Below are 9838 nucleotides of genomic sequence, written 5' to 3'. Positions count from 1 at the left end.
CGCGGTGCCCACGCCCGGTGGGAAGCCGCGGAGGCAGGGCGGCGTGCGGCGCTAGCGGGCACGCACGGCGAGCCGGCGGGCGGGGGCCACGGGCTGGGGGCGGGGCCTGCGGCGGCGCGCCCCCTAATTGGGCGGGGCAGCCGTGTGAGGTGGGAAGGCGGACAAGCCTGAGGGGGCGGGGCCTTGAGAAGGTGGTCGCGAAGACTGCGAGGGGGGCATTGTGGGAATGGGGGTGTGGCTTAGGGAATATGATGGGCTGGGTAACGGTAAGAGGGAGTCAGAGGATGGGTGGTTGAACCCTGCGAAATTGGGACTATAGAAAGTTCTCGTAGGAGTGATTTACAGTATTAGTTAACTGTATCTGTGATCTTCAAACCAGCACCCCGTCACTGTCCGGTGAAGGTGGGAGCTGGCATGGCTTTGAAGGTTTGGATGGAGAAAACAATTTTCAGAGTGTTGTATACAGAGGAATGGAATAATCCAAGTAAAAAATGGGTAAATGGCGTGTGCCCGGTCACTGATTATTCAGTAAATCTCTTAATCTGAGTGGGTTATTATTTTCAGTTTTTTATTTCTACTATTGAGATTTTTTCTTCTAGTAAAGGAAATGTGTGATTGTATTTTTATTTTTTTCCAGATTTGGAGTCAGCATATGAGACCAAAAATATATTTTCAGAAAAGGATATATTTGAAATAAAAATTTCCCGCTAAAGATAAAGGAAAAAGTAAAACCCCTGGCCTTGAGGCGTTCATTTTGACTGGAAAGGCAAAAGCAAATTCAAAGTATTAAAGAAACACTGGCTAAGTTCTTGCTACGTGTCACACCCTGTTTAAGACATTGGAAATCCCAGCTCTCGGAGTTCCAAAACCAAAAAACAAAACAAAATCAAACCTGTTGCTGTTGAGTCAATTCTAACTTATAGAGCGACCCTATAGGACAGAGTAGAACTGCCTGATAACAGTTTCCAAGGAGCGGCTGGTGCATTTCAACTGTCAACCTTTTGGTTAGCAGCTGTACCTCTTCACCACTGGGCCACCAGGGCTCCCTAGAATGACTTACTACACCTAAATTTCTGTCTAGGCACTGTGCCAAGCTTATCATTCCCATTTTACAGATGGGGAAAACCAAGGCACAGAGCAGTTGAGAAACATGCTCGATGTCACATAGTCAATGTTAGGACTAAGATCATTCTGTTTTAACTTGGTCATCCGATTCAGCGTCCATCCATATTGAACCATCAAAGAGAGAGTTTCTGTTATTTTGATTTCTCTCTCAGAACTGTTACCCAGGGATCTTGTTAAAATGCAGGTCATGGAAGGGGCCCAAGAATCTGTGTCTCTTATTAATTCTAAATTGGAAATAAATTTCCTTCAGAACATTGAAGGCATTGCTCCATTTCTTCTTGCTTTTAATGTTGCTGATGAGATGTCGTGGGTACTATTTCTGATTCCTTGAATGTGACTTGTGTTTGCGTTCTTGAAGCTTATAGAATTTTTTTGTCCCTCTAGCGTTCTGAAGGAAACCCTGGTGATGTAATGGTTAAGTGCTACTGCTGCTAACCAAAACGTCTGCATTTCGAATCCACCAGGTGCTACTTGGAAACCCTTTGGGGCAGTGCCACTCTGTCCTATAGGGTTGCTGTGAGTTGGAATCAACTCGATGGCAATGGATTTTTGGAGCTCTGGTGGCACGGTGGTTAAGAGCTCAGCTACTAACCAGTGGGTCAGCAGTTCAGTCCACCAGCTGCTCCTTGGAAACCCTGTGGGGCAGTTCTACTCTGTCCTGTAGGGTTGCTATGAATCAGAATTGACTTGATGGCAACAGGTTTAGTTTTTTTTTTTTTTTAAGCATACCTTGCCAGTGCTGTGCCAGTCTTGTTTAGGTTGGAGAGAAGCCTGGCACTGGCCACCAGGGACCTGACCCTGATCTTGGCTGTTTTTACCTGCTGGGCAGACATAGGTCGAGGCCAATATCCTGGATCCAGAGCAGAAATTACAGTCCACTTGAAGCAAGCGGCAGCCTGGAAAGGCCCCTGCCCAAGGCCAGACTGTCTTACAGAGACCGTTGTATTGCTGCTCCAAACAGGAAGGAGTGTGTGTGTGTGTGTGTGTGTGTGTGTGTAGAAGTGCTGAGAATATGTAAAGGGAAGCCAACAGTATGGAGCAGTGGAGACAAAGGGGGAGGAGAAGAATCACCTCATGTTGAAAAGGGACCATATTTTCTAATAAAGATGAATTTTTATCTCAATAATATATGAGGTTTTGCGTATCTTAATATGTGTCTGATTAATCTTTATATCATTTATAAATTTTTTTTTGCTGACTTTTTATTGTGTCAGAAAATGGAGTGGGTAATTTTTTTTTTGCTGACTTTTTATCATAGAGTGGGTAGGCGAATACAAATAAGGGTGATGTCACAGAGGCGTAGTAGTAATAATGATAATAAATGATGATGATAATATTTTCCAAATATTAACTAACTAACCCATTGCTGTCAAGCTGATTCCAACTCACAGCAACCCTATCGAGCACAGCAGAACTGCCCCATAGGGTTTCCAAGGAGCGGCTGGTGGATTCAAACTGCCAACCTTTTTGGTTAGCAGCCGAGCTCTTAACCACTGCACCACCAGGGCTCCTTCCAAATATTAGACTGGTGCTATCTTTTAAGCTCTTTACATATGTTATTTCTTTTAAGACTCAAAACAAGCTTATGAGGTAAGTTTTATTATTTTTATTCTGTTATTTACAAATGAGAAAACAGATTTGTATAGTGTAAGGAATTTGCTCAATGTGACACAGCTTTAGCATAACACAAGTAATAGCTTTCAGAGCCAAGATTCAAGCCTAGGCCTATTGATGACTCTGCAGTCCACAGTTTTAACCTTTATCCCACACTGCCTCACAGTAGACATTCATTCACGTTTGAGTCAATATTCTGGCAGGACCCTATTATTAACTTAGACCCAATAGCACCCAGCTTTGGACACACCAACCATCTCATTAGAATGCCCTGTAAAAGTTAGCTGTTGTCACAATAATGCTGCATATCAAACTACTCTAAGACTCAGTGGCTTAAAAAGTGATAATTTATTCTCGAGGATCTGCAGGTTGATGGGTGGCCCTGCTTCAGGCTGTGGTAGCTGGAGGTCAGCTGAGCTAGGCTGGGCTGAACTGAGTGGCTATACTTTAAGTTGCAGATCTGGTGGGAGGGCTTGGTTCCTCGCTGCTCTCAGGTAGTTTGCATGTGTGTTAATTCTAGACTCAGGCTTAAAGGGCAGCTGCTATCTGGGGGATCCCTTTCTATGGTGATGGCAGAAATGCAAAAGGGCACGCCCAACTGCACAAATACAAATCCCTGTTTGTGTCATACCTGCTAACGTGCCATTGCTCAAAGCAAGTCACTTGGCCAAAGCCAAAGTCAAATGGCAGGACTGTACAGTAGCTTGGCAAAAGGCTCAGGAACAGAGGTGGTTGTTAGCTGCCCAGGAGCTGATTCTGACTCCTGGTAAGCCTGTGCGTGCAGGGTAGAACTGCTCCACAGGGTTTTCAAGGCTGTGAACTTTCGGAAGCAGATCATTCAGGCCTGTCTTCCAAGGTGGCACTGGGTGGGTTTGAACTGCCAACCTTTTGGCTAGTAGTGGAGCACTTAACCATCTGTGCCACGCAGGGACTCCATAGATACTGGGCGGGGGTGGTGAAAAATTGCTGCTGCTGGTTCTTTTTAGTAATGTCTTTGGTTTGGGTATTAGGGTAATGTTGGCCTTATAGAATGAGTTAGGAATTGTTCCCTCTTCAATTTTTTGGAAGAGTTTAAGAAGGATTGATGTTAATTCTTCTTTAAATGTTTGATAGAATTCACCAGTGAAGCCACGAGCCTGGTCCTTTCTATTTTAGAAGGTTATTAATTATTGATTCAATTTCTTTAATAGATACAGGCCGGTTCAGATTCTCTGTTTCTTTTTATGTGAGTCTTGGTAAATTGTGTCTTTCAAGGAACTGGCCCATTTCATCTGTGGTGGTTGTGTTCTGTTGATTCCGACTCAGCAATGGTATAGGACAGAGAAGAACTGCCCCATAGAGCTTCCTAGGCTGCAATCTTTATGGGAGCAGATTGTCAGGTCTTTTCTCCATTGGAGCGGCTGGTGGGTCTGAACAGCTGACCTTTCAGTTAGCAATTGAGTGCTTAACAGTTGTACCACAGGCCTCCTCCCTTTCATCTAAGTTATTGCAGTGTGATGGATTGCCTTTAAATGTCCTTTCTAGCCATGGTCTTGTAACTCCTGCCAAATGATTGGGAGGGACTATACAAATAAGATGCTTGTTGCCCACCAAGGGTATTGGACAGCTTGTTCATATGCAAATAGGGTGTGTGGCACCCTTCTGGGGGTGGGACCATGCAAATAAGGTGTATGGAACCCTAATGAGTGGATTGGTCAGTTTCGCCATCCTGCTAGGCTTAAAATGAGCCATTCTAGAGGCAGATGGGGGGAACTCACTACCACCAAGAAAGAAGAGCTGGGGTACAGTGTGTCCTTAGGACCTGGGATCCCTGCACTGAGAACCTCCTAGACCCAGGAGACACAGAAAGAGAGAGCTACAACACTGGAGATGGCGAGGGATGGTGAGAAGCAGCGGCAGAGAAACGGCAGCAGAGAAGCAGCGGCAGCAGAGGCAGCAGAACCAGGAGACCAGCAGGAGATAGCACAGTGAGCTTCCCAGTCCACGGAGCGAGAAAGCTGAGCACCTTCAAGCAGGAGGCTTGCTGGCGTGGGGTGCCTCTGAACACTTGTCAGCAGATGGCTCTTGCCGACCTGTGGAGCTAGAGAGCTGAGCACATATGGGCTGAGGCTTACTGAAGGAGTAGGGTGCTTCGGGGCACTTACTGGTGGAACTAAAGAGCTTTGTAACACTTGCCAGAGCAGGGCAGGGACTGAGGGCCACAGAGAGGCCTGCAGGCTGAGAAGAGGCTGTCCTGATCGAAGAACTATATCCCAAGTCGTTTCTGATCTGGAATTGTAACCTGTTACTTCCCTAATAAACCCCATAAACATGAATATTATCTGGGAATTCTGTGTGGCCATTGCAACAAATTATTGAACCCAGCAGAGAAGTAGAAGAACACTGTGGGAGGGATGGCTGGTGTCAGAATTGGTAAAAAGGTTGGAGAGAGGAAGTTTATTTGACTTCCGCCTGGTAGAGATAGACTTTGGGCTGATGCTGATGGTGATTCTCCCCACTTGTGAAGTTTGGCAAGGAAGTCTGATGCCCCATGCTACCGTTCGCACGAATGGAAAACCATTGGCTGATGCAAAGGGACGTGATATCATTTTTTTGTTGTTTCTGCTCTATTTTAACCTAATGCAGCAATCCTCCCCACCCAGTGGGAATCAACAGTTGCTAAGTGTCTCCTAGACTCTTTGAGGGCTGAACTTTATGTTCTTACTTAATCCTTATAACAACTCAATGAGGCAGGCATCACTGTTCTGCTTTACGGATGAGGACGTTTGAGGTTCTAGTTTTTCACTGACTCCCCTAATGATGCCTCCACCATGACACTTTAACAGTTATCCAATTTGTGAACATAGATATGTTCTTGGTATTCCTTTATTATCCTTGTAATGTCCATGGGATCAGTTGTGATAACCCTGGTAATATTAGTAATTTGTGTCTTCTCTTTTTTTTTTCTTGGTAAGCCCGGCTAGAGTTTATCAGTTTTATTGATTTTGTCAAAGACCCAGTTTTTTGATGCTGATAATTCAATTTACTGCCCCCCCAAACTTATGATACATACCTGTTTAAATAAAAAGAATATCACACGTTGCACAGCATGTTTATGTGTTAATGAGGTGTGTGTGTGTGTTTGTGCACATGCGGCATATGGACTTACTATCTTTACTTTGAAAAACAGAATTATATGCACACGGTAAAAATATTATAGCATTTGTAGACTAGTGGGAAGGGTAGACAACAAAAAAGATGAAAACAACTATGAAAAGGAATGGTACAACTTACTTAATTGACCCTAAGTTGGCAGTTCAAATCCACCAGCCCCTCCTTGGAAACCCTATGAGGCAGTTCTACTCTATCGTATAAGGTCACTATGAGTCAGAACCAACTCGACGGCAATGGGTTTGGTTTTTGGTGGGGTTTAAAAATTGTGGACATATTACAATTTTCTTGGTTGGAACAGATTCAACATCTTTCTGTAGTTAAAAAAAAAATTAAAGCCCAATTAAAAAAAAAAAAAGGAGGTTTTCTTGCCCCCGAAGTTTCTTTGGGTCACAGAATTAGAAATAGCTGCTGCCCCACCTTTATTGTCTTATCCTGTTAAGACAGTATCCAGTGTGATGTGTTGAGAAGTCTATGGTGTCAGCTTTAATGCAGTGTCTATGCCCACCCCGTTCTTCTCTACTGATCCTTAAAATACCTGAGTGATGTGAGAATACCTTTTAAAAAAGAAATGGGAACTCACACAAATGGCAATATTAGTTATGTGTTAGTTATGTTAGGGTGCTGTGAATGTGGCAGCTGTTAAATTGGTAATGCAGCTTTCCTAGACTTCAGCCTCTGAGGAAGACTTTCAAACTGTACATCAATTAAAATAGTAGAAAAAGAGTCACTGCAGTGCCATCCCCTCCCTACCTCCAGCGGGGTCACTGGGAACCCTGGCAACTTCTGTAGTAGTTAACCTTGGTGACATTTGAGTTTCTCCCCCCTCACCCCTCCTTGGTTGTCCCTGGCTCATCTCTCTACTCTGCCACCTTGTGGATTTATTGGGAATTCCGTCTTCTACTGTGTGACTTGCTAACAGGCGGGTGCTGCTTTGGGGGAGGAGGGGGGATAGGGGGCATTCTCCCTCCCAGAGTGATACAATAGGGTGTCTTTGTTCTTTCAGCTTTCTTACAGTCCCCTCTTTTGGGACAATATCCCCAGAGGCCATATCTCCAGAGGCCAATCTGAAACGCATTTGAATGGTACCATGCCTGATGAGCCCTCTTCACCTGAGACCATGAACCACCATCCCAGAATGGAATATAGGTCCCTGACTCTGGAACAGTATCGCCTCTCCAGTCAAACTGGAAGTTGACATTTGCTTTAAAAAAAAAAATAATTATAAAAGTGATACAAGCTTACTTAGAGCTTACAGTCTAGTGGATGAAAAGGTTAAAAAAGTAAACAAAATATTTACATATTATGGTGAATGCTATAAGGAACCCTGGTGGTGCAGTGGTTAAGCGTTCGGCTGCTAACTGCAAGGTCGAACCCACTAGCTGCTTTTCAGGAGAAAGACGTGGTAGCCAGCTTCTGCAAAGATTTATAGCCTTGGAAACCCTACGGGGCGTTTCTACCTTGTCCTGTAGGGTCGCTATGAGTTGGAATGGAATCAATGGCAATGGCTTTTTTTTTTGTGGACCTAGGAAATTTAGAATTACATATGTGGCTTACATCTGGGGCTCACATTATGTTTCTATTGGACAGCACTCATATAGATAAAAATCACTCATTTAAAAATACTTTTAGAGTCAATTTACATTGGACACAATAGAAATCTGTAGTTAGGTATAGAGTTTTTCCCCTGGTCCACAGAAGATATTTATTTGATATAACAAAACACTACAGTTAGTGTTAGATTCAACCACAAAGAGCGAAAGGAATGAAACAATTTGACAATGCATGAGAGGTTTAACGTGACAAGTATATTTTCCTGAAATAATGCTTCTAAAATGACTCAATTACTGAAAACCATATGAAAACAGCAGGATGTTAATATCAATAGAGTGCAGAAAACCAAACATCAAATTTTGAGCAAATTAACGTACTAGGCAACTGTGCTAACAACCTGTTTTGTTTATAAGCAACTCAAAGTATCTTTCTACCAACGGAGTAGACAGAACATTGAGGTTTAATACAAGTTACCGAGTATTACCATAAACCTGGACAACTACAGATAGGGTATTATTTTCTTTTGAGCTGGCAAAAGTGATCACAGAAACAGTAAGTCATTTCTCTGCCTTGAGAATTTTATCCAAATCAAGGCCATACAGCTTCCAGACATGTTTTTGTAATATATTTAATAATAATTTCTTCCTTCAATATTATAGATGGCTTGAATTGAGAGTTTTATCCAAATCAATGCCACATACCTTCCAGATATATATTTTTTAAAATAATTTTTATTGTGTTTTAAGTGAAAGTTTACAAATCAAGTCAGTCTCTCACATATAAACTTATATACACCTTACTACATACTCCCGTTTACTCACCCCCTAATGAGTCAGCCTGCTCCCTCCTTCTGGTCTTTCCTTTCGTGACCGTTTTGCCGGTTTCTAACCCTCTCTACCCTCCCATCTCCCCTCTAGACAGAAGATGCCAACACAGTCTCAAGTGTCCACCTGATTCAAGTAGCTCACTCCTCATCAGCATCTCTCTCCAACCCATTGTCCAGTCCAATCCATGTCTGATGAGTTGTCTTCGGGAATGGTTCCTGTTCTGGGCCAACAGAAGGTTTGGGGACCATGAGCGCCGGGATTCTTCTAGTCTCAGTCAGACCATTAAGTCTGGGTCCTTTTATGAGAATTTGGTGTCTGCATCCCACTGTTCTCCTGCTCCCTCAGGGGTTCTCTGTTGTGCTCCCGGCCAGGGAAGTCATTGATTGTGGCTGGGCACCATCTAGTTCTTCTGGTCTCAGGATGATGTAAGTCTCTAGTTCATGTGGCCCTTTCTCAGATATATTTTTATAATATATTAAAAAATCTCTTCCTGTGATGTTTATAGGTGATTTGCATTTAAAAGGACCTCAGCTTATTGAGATTTTACTGTCTTTACGAAAATAACCTTAAGTGTGGAGTAAGGCTGCTTAAAATGTTGTTTACATCATATTGCATGAGGCACTGTAGGAGATGAAGGCAGACCTCTGAGGTTATAGGGCGTAATGAGAAGAGCACCGGGCTTGAAGACTGAAGACTAGGCCGTCCCTAAGCATTCATTGCTGTGTGAACTTGGACATTGTCATGGATTGAACTGTGTCCCCCCCAAATATCTGTCAGCTTGGCTAGGTCATGATTCCCTTGTATGATTGTCTACGATTTTATCTTCTGCTGTGGTTTCCCTATATGATGTAAATCCTATCACTACGATGTATTAAGATGGATTAGTGGCAGTTATACTGATGAGGTCTACCAAATTAGGTAGTGTCTTAAGCCAGTCTGTTTTGAGATATAAAAGAGAGAAGCGAGCAGACACGGGGACCTCATACCACCAAGAAAGCAGTGCCAGGAGCAGAGCGCTTCCTTTGGACCTGAGGTTCCTGCGCTGAGATGCTCCCAGACCAAGGGAACACTGATGACAAGGACCATTCTTGAGAGCTGACAGAGATAGAAAGCCTTCCCCTGGAGCTGGTGCCCTGAATTTGGACTTCTAGCCTACTAGACAGTGAGAGATTAACTTCTCTTTGTTAAAGCCATCCACTTGTGGTATTTCTGTTATAGCAGCACTAGATGACTAAGACAGACATGGTTTCACACCTGGACCTTGCTTTCCTTATTTGTAGAATGGAGCTGGAGGAGGGTGAAGAGTATTAGCTCCATGTAGCTCATACCTTACTCCTCATCCTTAATCACATCTCACCGGGTAGTTACTATTATCTCCTTTTTACAGGCGATAAAGCTGAAGTTCAGAAAGGGTAAGTGATTTTTCTAAGGTTACGTTGCAGGAAAGGAACTCTGGTGGCACAACGGTTAAGTGCTCTTGGGGAGAAAGGCCTGACAATCTGTCCCTGTAATGATTACAGGCAAGAAAACCCTATGGGGCAGTTTTACTCTGTCACATGGGATCGGTG

Source organism: Loxodonta africana, chromosome 18 (genome assembly GCF_030014295.1).
Source record: "Loxodonta africana isolate mLoxAfr1 chromosome 18, mLoxAfr1.hap2, whole genome shotgun sequence".
Lineage (NCBI taxonomy): Eukaryota > Metazoa > Chordata > Mammalia > Proboscidea > Elephantidae > Loxodonta > Loxodonta africana.
Note: the sequence above shows the minus strand (reverse complement) of the source record.